Source organism: Hyla sarda, chromosome 3 (genome assembly GCF_029499605.1).
Source record: "Hyla sarda isolate aHylSar1 chromosome 3, aHylSar1.hap1, whole genome shotgun sequence".
In the NCBI taxonomy this organism is placed as follows: Eukaryota; Metazoa; Chordata; class Amphibia; order Anura; family Hylidae; genus Hyla; species Hyla sarda.
In genome coordinates this window covers 207,789,079-207,801,411 of record NC_079191.1, presented here as the reverse complement: position 1 = coordinate 207,801,411, position 12,333 = coordinate 207,789,079, and positions in this window count along the sequence as shown.

Genomic DNA, 12,333 nt, shown 5'->3' with positions numbered 1-12,333 from the left:
TGCCGGGACATAAAGAATCCTCCCTTCGTTCTGCCTTTCCCTTCAGCTGGCCTTCCCAGGGTATCTCCTACTAAGAGACTAAAATCTCATTGGCTCTTACCCAATTGTTCTCCCTAAATTTTTCCTCTTTGCTGGCATGTTTTTGAACAGACTTGGCTTCCTGGGATAGGAGGGAATTCTCTTGGTTCGGTCGTATAAGCATCTAAAAATGACATAGTGTAGACGGCACGGCACTGCTGTCTCTTGGAACTGACACGATGTGGTGCAACCGGATGTATAAGTGTTCGTGGTGGTGTTATAACAGTGGAAACTTATAACAGGTATGCAGTAGAATAAAAGATGAACCGGCAGACTCACCACTTTTCTTCTTCTTCTTTATTGCATCATTGCATTAGCAATGCAGTAACATACTCACATGAACAGGGTATTGGGGTGAACAGTGGGGGAATACAAAAGGCAACAGATTCCGTTTTGCACGGTTTACCGTGCTTCCTCCGGCCATACTAGTTTCCTTGTGACTGTGAAATATATACAGGTGTTTGAACAATTACAACCAATTATCTGACAGGACGTGAGTGACGTGTATTCTGACGTGATTGGATGATAGGTAAGTCTCAAAAGCATGCTGTTAACTCTGTACGGTCGTTTAACCCTAAGATGCCTGTTGCACCTGATCTAATGATCCAAAGCGTCTCTTTACAGAGTAACTTTGAATCCAAGCGTTCACCTCTGGTGAATTCAACCTTTTCTAGACCTAGAAATCGCAAGCATGAGGGATTATTGCCGTGCGCTTCTTTCACATGCGCCTGTAATCGAGATGCGCCTGGTCGTCCCATTCTAATAGAGTAGAAGTGCTCTCTGATACGGGTGCATAACTGGTGACTAGTTTGGCCAATGTAAAAGAAGTCACATGGGCATAGTATGGCATAGACCACACTCTTAGTTCTACAGGTTATTACAGGTTATCTTAGCCATTAGTTTGGCCTCTTTGAGCACAGAGCATGCGTCCTAGTATCAAGAGCTTGAAAAAGCCAGAAAACATGGAAACAGACTCTAATGAAATGTTGGAAAAACTGGATGTGGCATTACTCACAGGGAGGGAGAACGTGGGGGAATATTTCCTTGACTGTAATGTCAGGGAAGATTTGGATATCATAAGTCTCAAGTCTTTTGAATATCGTATTATGTCGCTGTCAGAGAAGGAAATTGCCTTTTTTTGGACAGTCCAATCTTTACAAGCATATTCCCAGAGCGTACGAGTCCCAAGAGGCTTGCGTCTTTATAAGGAACCTGCGGTTTTTCAGGAAGATGAAATCTTTAAGAAAGCATGGTTGCAAGCACATCACGATCATGCCCAAAGATTACTGCAAATAGTGCTCACACGCAATAGAATAGAGCACGATAAAATCATGGAGGACTTGCAAAAAGCGAAACTGGCTCTTATTAACAGGTCTACGAAAGAATAAGCATCTACTTTCTTTGATAAATTAAAAGACAAACTGTTACCATTACAAGAAGAAACAAAGTCTAAAAAGCGCAACAAATTTATGCGCGACAAAAAGGACTATGACAATGATATGGTCTTCACATGGCAAAATAAACCGCTGAGCATGAGAAATAAACCAAAATCTTATAAAAATTTCAACTTTACAACTACAAAATCTACAACCAAGCAAGTACCTCAGAAAACGCAGCCTGGTGATGTCAACGTAGCTCAATCTGCACAAGTACCTAACATTAAAGAACAACACCCTTTAGGAGACAGAGCACCCAGAGAGGGAGAAAAAGACGACAAGACCGCCGAACCAGCAGCACAGGAACAGAAAAAGAGAAAGGCAGCCCCCGGGAGATCAAGGATATAACATTGAATGTCATAAATTTAACAGACGTTCCCCTCAGTGACACTACTATATCTCTTTTGTCAAAGGGACTGAACTTTGGTCTAACACAGTGGTCCCCAAACTGTGGCCCTCCAGATGTTGGAAAACTACAATTCCCAGCATGCCTGGAGTTGTAGTTTTGCAACATCTGGAGGGCCACAGTTTGGGGACCACTGGTGTAACAGAAAAGTTTAATGAGACCATGTTTGAAATTGACTTAGCTAAAGCAGTCAGAGATATTAGTTTGCATAAGTTTTTTTCTAATAAACCCTTTCACGAGCAGCAGAAAAAAGCAGGAGATGTCCCAATAACTGTTACTTCTTCAGGTTTTTTGCCAGTAGAATTTTCGGAAGAAGAGCGCCAATGGGTTGACTTGCTAGCGACAGGCTTTAAGGATGAGCCAAATATTAATTCTACTGACCCCACGGGTAATACTGAGTATTTTGGGAAGGGTAAAAAATCTAAATTGTCCCCCCCCCTATATTACAAGGTAGTAGTCTTGATTTAGTCACAAAAGCGGTATTACGTGATGTACAGGCCATCCTATACCCTGAACCTGTCAGCAATTTAACCCTCTCAGAGAAAGAAGCTCTCAATAACTTGAAATCTAGGGACGATATAGTCGTGGTGAGAGCCGACAAGGGAGTAAGCGTTGAGGTCCAATACACTGCAGATTATAAAGCTGAAGCTCTCAGACAACTGAGTGATCGGGCCACATACGTCCCCTTGTCGACTGACCCGACATATAAAATCCTCAAAATCTAAAAGCCTTGCTGCAAAAGTATGTGAATAATAGTTTTTTATCTAAAAATGTGGCAGAGAAATTTATACCTGACTCGCCTAAGCCAGCACGGTGGTATCATTTACCAAAGGTACATAAGTCACTGAGACGACCCCCAGGCAGACCCATTGTGGCCGGGATTGTCTCAGTGACTGGGTACCTATCCAAGTACTTAGACTGGATGTTGAGTCCTTTGCGAAAGTTGAACCCTTCCTACATAAAAGATACTAGGCATTTATTGCAACTTATGGAAGACATGTCGTGGGAGGAGGGAAATAGTCTGTGTTCAGTTGACGTTGTCAGCCTGTACACCCGTATTCCCCACGATGCGGGTGTGCAGACTATAAAAATCTTTCTACAAACCATGAAGGTATCTGAAGATATCGTAGATTTTGTCTGTGAAGGGTTACTCTTCGTTCTATCTAACAACACATTTCTGGTTGATGCACAATGGTATAAGCAGGAGACAGGGACCCCGATGGGTACCCCTGTCTCCTGCACATATGCTAATATTTTTTTAGCAGTATTCGAGAACAAATACATCTATAATAGTCGGAACCCGTTCCTACAATTCATAAAAAGTTATAATCGTTACGTAGATGATATTCTCGTAACATGGTCAGGTACACCACAGCAGTTTCAAGAGTTTACTGATTATCTTAATGTCAATATGGTAAACATGCAGTTCACAAATCAGTTTGGAGGTACTATGATAGAATTTTTAGATGTAAAATTAATAGCGGAAGGGAATCAAATAATTACAGAAGGTTATCGTAAAACAGTAGCTAAGAACACACTATTACATTTCCATAGTTCACATAGACTATCAACCAAAAAAGGAATTCCGTACGGGCAGTTTGTTAGACTTAAACGTAATAACAGTAAGTTTACAACATACTCTCAACAATCAAATGACCTAGAGAAGAGGTTACTAGAGAGAGCTTACCCTAAAAAAATAATAGAAGAAGGTAGAAAAAAAGCAGACAGACTTGATAGACAAAATCTACTTAAAAATCGGAGCAAAGGAAATAAAACAGAAGAAAATCATAGGTTCACCTTTGTGTTTCAAAATTCCCCCATGAATCAAACCATAGAAAGAGCAGTAAGATGAAACTGGTTCCTCCTGGAAGCAGATGAGGACTTGAGAACAATTGCTGAAAAAAAACCTAGGTTTGCTTATAAAAGAAATAAAACAATAGGAGAAACTATAAAAAATAGCAAGCCTATTAAGAGAAAACATCGCACCTGGTTAGACGACTGTACACCTAAAGGAAACTTTAAATGCAGGAACTGCAACTTTTGTAATTATTGCTGTGAAACAAAGAATGTCAGAATAGGCCCAATACAGCACACAATTAACGATCTAATAACCTAAGAGTGTGGTCTATGCCATACTATGCCCATGCGACTTCTTTTACATTGGCCAAACTAGTCGCCAGTTATGCACCCGTATCAGAGAGCACTTCTACTCTATTAGAATGGGACGACCAGGCGCATCTCGATTACAGGCGCATGTGAAAGAAGCGCACGGCAATAATCCCTCATGCTTGCGATTTCTAGGTCTAGAAAAGGTTGAATTCACCAGAGGTGAACGCTTGGATTCAAAGTTACTCCGTAAAGAGACGCTTTGGATCATTAGATCAGGTGCAACAGGCATCTTAGGGTTAAACGACCGTACAGAGTTAACAGCATGCTTTTGAGACTTACCTTTCATCCAATCACGTCAGAATACACGTCACTAACGTCCTGTCAGATGATTGGTTGTAATTGTTCAAACACCTGTATATATTTCACAGTCACAAGAAAACTAGTATGGCCGGAGGAAGCACTGTAAACCGTGCGAAATGGAATCTGTTGCTTTTTGTATCCCCCCACTGTTCACCCCAATACCCTGTTCATGTGAGTATGTTACTACATTGCTAATGCAATAATGCAATAAAGAAGAAGAAGAAGAAAAGTGGTGAGTCTGCCGGTTCATCTTTTATTCTACTGCATACCTATTTTAAAAATGACCCTCATGCCACAGTTATTGTATCTCTTGCAAACTATACCCATACAGTCATGGCCGTAAATGTTGGCACCCCTGAAATTTTTCAAGAAAATGAAGTATTTCTCACAGAAAAGGATTGCAGCAACACATGTTTTGCTATACACATGTTTATTCCCTTTGTGTGTATTGGAACTAAACCAAAAAAGGGAGGAAAAAAAGCAAATTGGACATAATGTCACACCAAACTCCAAAAATGGTCTGGGCAAAATTATTGGCACCCTTTCAAAATTGTGGAAAAATAAGCATGTGATGCTTCTTAAGGGTACATTCCCACACAGCGTATTTGCTGCGTATTTGCTGCTGCGTATTTTATTTTCTCTGTTGAAGTCAATGGGTAGGAAAATACGCAGCACCAAATACGCAGCAAATACGCAGCAAAATACGCCGTGTGGGAACGTACCCTTAAACTCACCCGCTCAAGTAACAGGTGTGGGCACTATAAAAATCACTTAGTCTTTGCATTGTGTGTCTGTGTGTGCCACACTAAGCATGGAAAACAGAAAAAGGAGAAGAGAACTGTCTGAGGACCAAAATAGTGGAAAAATATTAACAATCTCAAGTCCATCTCCAGAGATCTAGATTTGCCATTGTCCATAGTGCGCAACATTATCAAGAAGACTGCAACCCATGGCACTGTAGCTAATCTCCTTGGGCGTGGACAGAAGAGAAAAATTTATGAATGGTGTCAACGCAGGATAGTCTGGATGGTGGATAAGCAGCAACAAACAAGTTCCAAAGATATTCAAGTGTCAGCACCAACTATCCGTCGACATTTAAATGAAATGAAACGCTATGGCAGGACCCAGGAGGACCCCGGAGGACCCCACTGCTGACACAGAGACATAAAAAAGCAAGACTACATTTTGCCAAAATGAACATGAGTAAGCCAAAATCCTTCTGGGAAAACGTCTTGTGGACAGATGAGACCAAGATAGAGCTTTTTAGTAAAGCACATCATTCTACTGCTTACCGAAAACGGAATGAGGCCTAAAAAGAAAAGAACACAGTACCTACAGTGAAATATGGTGGAGGTTCAATTATGTTTTGGGCTTGTTTTGCGGCCTCTGGCACTGGGTGCCTTGAAAGTGTGCAAGGCATCATGAAATCTGAGGATTACCTATGGATTTTGGGTCGCACTGTACAGCCGTGTCAGAAAGTTGGGTTTGCGTCTGAGATCTTGGGTCTTCCAGCAGGACAATGACCCCAAACATATGTCAAAAAGCACCCAGAAATGGATGGCAACAAAGTTCTGGAGAATTCTGAAGTGGCCAGCAATGAGTCCAGATCTAAATCCCGTTGAACACCTGTGGAGAGATCTTAAAATTGCTGTTGGGAAAAGGCGCCCTTCCAATAAGAAAGACCTGGAGCAGTTTGCAAAGGAAGAGTGGTCCAACATTTCGGCTGAGAGGTGTAAGAAGCTTATTGATGGTTATAGGAAGTAACTGATTTCAGTTATTTTTTCCAAAGGGTGTGCAACCAAGTATTAAGATAGGGGTACCAATAATTTTGTCCAGCCCATTTTTGGAGTTTGGTGTGACATTATGTCCAATTTGCTTTTTTTTCTCCCTTTTTTTGTTTAGTTCCAATACACAAACAGAGAATAAACATGTGTATAGCAAAACATGTGTCAGGGTCCGGACTGGTATGCAGCGAGGACACTGGTGGTGGATCCTCTGTGTCAGTGGGGTGATGGCGTGGGCCATACCAGGGGAAAGGAGTCTAAGGGGTTACTGGTTTTCACCAGAGCCCACCGCAAAGCGGGATGGACTTGCAGCGGCAGGTAACCCCCAGGTCGTTCCACCAGATAGCGACTCAACCCCAGCTGACAGCTGAGACAGGCGCGGTACACAGGGACAAGGCAAGAGCAAGGTCGGACGTAGCAGAAGGTCAGGGCAGGCAGCAAGAGTCGTAGTCAGGGGCAACAGCAGAAGGTCTGGGTACACAGGCTTGGGAACACACTAAACGCTTTCACAGGGCACAAGGCAACAAGATCCGGCAAGGACAGGAAGGGGAAGTGGGTTTTTATACACATGAGCAGGTGTAGGTACTGATTGGGCCAGGCACCAATTAATGGTGCACTGGCCCTTTAAATTTCAGAGAGCCGGCGCACTCGCGCCCTAGAGAGCGGAGCCGCGCGTGCCGGGACAGAACAGCAAGAGGACGGGGCAGGTGAGGAGATTGGGATGCGACCTGCGGGCAGGCTCGTCCCGCTACGCGGATCGCATCCCCGCCGGTGATACCAGTGCAGAGGAGAACGCCGCGAGCGCTCCGGGGAGGAGCAGGGACCCGGAGCGCTCGGCGTAACAACATGTGTTACTGCAATCCTTTTCTATGAGAAATACTTTATTTTTATTGAAAAATTTCATGGGGTGACAACATTTACGGCCATGACTGTATATATCCCTGCCTCTTTTTGCCGCCTTTTACAACAGTGTTTTGGGTTATTCGTTTGGTCATCGACATGGTCTCGCCTTAACAGACTCCTCTCCAGATCTAAGTTATCTGGGAGGACAGGCCTTCCGGATTGCCGCATGTACTTTCTGGCTTGCGTACATGCTCATGTCCTTGACTGGTCGCATAACGTCGACTCCAAATCGTGGGTTCGCCTAGCACAGGATCTTTCCCCCTGAGTGCTTGCTACTCTCCTGTGGACTTGGTCCCCAACTCAGCAGGCGCAGTTTCCGTCATCTTATTCCACACGCCATACACTAGCTTCTTTGCACGCGGCGGGGGTGGGAGGCTGTTTGATAGACCTTTAGGGACCTCTTCTCCCTGTGACTGTTGTTTTTTGTCAATGTTCTAATTGGCCCATCTGGTTTCTCCGGCCTACCCATGAGCTTTTATTAATTTTACATTACTGTTTATGTTCTGATGTCTATTTTTGTTACTCCCAATAAAATCTTTCAATTAGAAAAAATAATTAAATTAAGATCACAGCGCAAAAAATGAACCCTCATACCGCCCTGTATACGTAAAAATTAGAAAGTTATGGGTGGTCCAAATAGGGCACTACTACTTTTCCTAAAAAAGTTTGAGATTTTTTCTTTTTATAAGTGGTACAATAATAGAAAACCATTTAGCCATGGGTATCATTTTAATCGTATTGACCCACAGAATAATAAAAAAAACATTTTTACCATAAAGTGTACAGCGTGAAAACAAAACCTTCCAAAATTTGCTAAATTGTCGTTTTCTTTTTAGTTTCCCTACAAATAATATTTTATTTTGTGCCATACATTTTATGGTAAAATAAGTGATTTCATTAACATTTTTCACTTTTTCCTTGTATGTCATATGAGTGACTCTTCATATCCTGTTTTCTTTTCTCAACTTACACACTAGAGTCTTTCCCCCTTCCTTTTCCTTTTGTCATAACCTTTCATGTCTACATTGTATGCAACATTTTCCAATGCCTGTACTGTTAAAGGGGTATTCCAGGATTTTTTTTATTTGACTATGCTACAGGGGCTGTAAAGTTAATGTAGTTCATAATATAGTGTCTGTCTCTGATTGGGCCGTTTTTCTTACAATTCTTCTGTGATTTTAACCCCAATATTTATTTTTATCAGCATACAAAATGACTGTTGTCTCAGATTTTTCCCAGCTTGCAATGCGTCCGAGACCTGACTCACTAGTCAGCTGATGACAGGGAGCCTGTCTACTTCAATGGGTGGAACGATCGCTTGGTGGGAGAGAGATCAATCTGCAACTAATGCAACAGTTGTAGGCACCCTGATTGAAAACCACAGGCCTTTGAATGGATGCAACTCATTTTTGTTTCAATGGGTGGTGTGGCTGATGTGTGGGAGGGAGGAAAATGGAATTGTGGGATTTGTAGTAAAAAAAAGAAAAGTCAAACAGGAAATACCAGTTCACAAAAAGCTAGCCACAGCATTATGGTAATCTCATACGAGCTGCCAGCCTGCTTTGTTCACAAAGGAGAACACTCAGAGCTGCCAGCCTGCTTTGTTCACAGCCTGTTTGGCTGTGAACAAAGCAGGCTGGCAGCTCTGAGTGTTTAGGACTCCAGCATGAGTCAGAAATGCTTGCTGACAGGACTGATCGGGAAAAATACAATAGAAAGAAGAATATTTTTCATTAACATGCTATTGGAAAGTTATTCAACATTCATTAATCTAAAATATATTAAAAGTTTATTTGATGAGAGGTACCCTTTAAATTTACATAGTGCACTCTCACTCCTGAGCCTTGTTATGCGTCCGCACAGCATTTTACGCCCACATATGGGGTATATCCGTATTCAGGAGAAATTGTGTTACAAAATATGGGGGTCTTTTTTTCCTTTTACCTCTTGTGAAAATGAAAAGTATGGGGCAACACCAGCATGTTAGTGTAAAAAATATTTTTTTTTTTTACAATTATATGCAAGTGTAGACCCCAACTTTACCTTTTCATAAGGGGTAAAAGGAGAAAAAGCCCACCAAAATGTGTTAGGCAATTTCTCCCAAGTACGGAAATACCCCATATGTGGCACTAAATTGTTCCCTTGAAATATGACAGGCCTCTGAAGTGAGAGAGCGCTATGCGAATTTGAGGCCTAAATTAGGGATTTGCATAGGGACAGACCCAGATGCAAGAATTATACATGCCTCCGATACCAAAATTACCCTATGGCAGTGTTTCCCAAACAGGGTGCCTTCAGCTGTTGCAAAACTCCCAGCATGCCTGGACAGTCAATGGCTGTCCGGCAATACTGGGAGTTGTTGTTTTGCAACAGCTGGAGGCTCCATTTTGGAAACAGTGCCGTACCAGCCGTTTTTCTTTCTTATTTGGGGGGGGGGGGAGGGGGCGTAACTGTGTAGGGGTATATGTATATGTTGTGTTTTACCCTTTATTTTGTGTAAGTGTAGTGTAGTGTTTTTAGGGTACATTCAAACAGGCTGGGATTTACAGCGAGTTTCCCGCTGGGAGTTTGAGCTGCAGCGGAAAATTTGCAGCGAGAAACTCACTGTAAACCACCACCCGTGTGAATGTACCCTGTACATTCACATGGGGGGGGGAACCTCCAGCTGTTGCAAAACTACAACTCCCAGCATGCCCTTTGGCTGTCGTGCATGCTGGGGGTTGTAGTTATGCAACAGCTGGAGGCACACTGTTTGCAAAACACTGACAGTGTGTTACTTAACTCAGTGTTTTGCAACCAGTGTGCCTCAGGCTTTTGCAAAACTACAACTCCCAGCATGTACGGTCTATCAGTGCATGCTGTGAGTTGTAGTTTGCAACAGCTGGAGGGACACTGGTTGCGAAACACTGATTCAGGTAACAAACTCAGTGTTTTGCAACCAGTGTGCCTTCTGCTGTTGCAAAAAGCTACAACTCTCAGCAACTCTTGTAGTTATGCAACAGCTGGAGGCATACTACTACAACTCCCAGCATGCCCTTTGGTTACCCATGCATGCTGGGGGTTATAGTTATGCAACATCTGGAGACACAAAAATGTTCCTCCAGCTGTTGCATAACTACAACCCCCAGCATGCACAAACTACCAAAGGGCATGCTGGGAGTTGTAGTTGTGCCTTCTGCTGTTGCATAACAACAACTCCCAGCATGCCCTTGTGTGCATGCTGGGAGTTGTTGCTAAGCAACAGCAGGAGGCCAGGTCACTGCTCCTGGGGCTCGATCCTGCCGCCGAAGCCGGGGATCGCGGGCCCCAGGCTCAGGTACACACTCCCGGCACCCGCTCTTGTACTCCGGAACGGGTGCCATTAGGGATAACCCCACAGCAGGCGTCCTGATTCATCGTCTGATGAATCAGGATGATTGTGAGGTGGCACCACTCCTGCTGCTAGAGGATGATAGGTGCCGTCTTGGACGGCACCTATTATCCTTTTTTTCTGGGTCATCGGGGACTCAGTTGACCCGGAATTGCTGCAAATCGCCGATCTGAATTGATCTCAGGACCCCCCCAGGCGTTGTCACGCGATGCCTGCTGAATGATTTCAGCAGGCATCCTGGTCTGGTCCCTGCCCTGCGAGCAGCAGGGACTGGAAATACTCAGGGCGTACAGGTACGCTGAGTCCTTAAAGGACATTTGTAGTGCAAAATAACTTATCCCCTATCTAAAGATCGCGGGGGGTCCGAGCGCTGGAGCCCCCCGGGACGGGGCCACAGCAGTATGCTGGAAAGGGGGCATTTCGTCCCTGCATGACGCGGCGGCCGACATGCCCACTCCATGTACCCCATAGAGATACATGGAGGGGTCGTGGTCGCCGCAGCTTTCTTCTGGGGACAAAACTTCATTTCCTGCAGACTTCCGCAGCCCTGTCCAGGAGATCCCGGGGGCCCCAGCGCTCGGACCCCCAACCCCCCCCCCCCCCCCCCCCCCGCGCGATCTATAACTTTACCCCTATCATTTGGATAGGGGATATGTTATTTTGTGCTGGAATACCTCTTTAAGGATCAGGGATGCAGGGCGTATTCATATGCCCTGCCTCCCCAAGAGGTTAAAGACATGGGAGCGTTCACACCAAACACAAATTTTCCTGCACATAGCCAGCACACCACTGAGATCGCCACAATTTTTTAAGAAACATTTGACAACATTTAGCATGTGTCGTACAGGCAGATGTTTGTGCTGTTATTAGCAACCACGTTTCCCAGATCCAGAACACGAGCCAGTGTGAAACTTTCTGCTGCAGACAGGGCAGCCACTCAGGGTAGACGGCAGGTGTCAGAAGTTGAACTGGTGCAATCGTGGAGGTGTCACTAATATTTCCTAGCCTTGTTGCAGTGGAGTCTGGTTCTGCAAGATGTTTACCCAGAATGCCATAAAAGACATATATTGTCCATAGCTACTTATCCAAGCTGTGCCAGGTCTATGCAGTAGTTTCGGTATCAGTATGTGCTGGCCAACTTATCCTTGCTTGTGTTATACATATGGGGGAGTGGCTACCTCCATGTTGGCTCCTGCACCCCACCCATCTGTATTAGGTGCTGTATAAGGTGCTGGACATCTCAGACCTTGCAAGCCTGTTTAACTGATTGCACAGAGGCATAGTCACAGTGTAGGGTCCGTCCCAATGAGGTCACCTTATTGCGGTGGGATGGTCCAAACCATTTGGCCGCCAAATTGTGAGCAAAGTACCTCATTTTTGCATTTTTTGCATTGTAGCAATATAGCATTTCATGTTTTATCTGTATCTTTGTGCTAGCAGTGTGCTGCTGTATTCTCCTGTTTATTTTTATACTAATCCAAGCTGGAGATTTATAAAAACCTGTGCAGGAGTGGTGCAGTTGCCCATAGCAACCAGATTGCTTCTTTAATTTTTCACAGGCCTCTGGTTGCTATGGGGCAACTGCACTATTCTTCCTCTACTCTACATAGGTTTAGATAAATCTACCCCCAAGTAGCTACTGTGGCATTCACTGTGATGAACATGGACAACTGCATAAAGTGGCCCACCCTCTCCACCACATAATTGGGACAGCTTTTTTGACAAAATATGGCGACTAGGGCCACCTGGGCTGGGCACACCACATTAGTTGCCTAAAAGCTGTGGAGTCAACATCCATCTCTATGGGAGAGCCAGGGCGCTGGGCAGAAGATTGTGTTGGGGTCGCAGGGTCAGTCCTTCTGCGATCTGACACTTCTCCCCTATCCT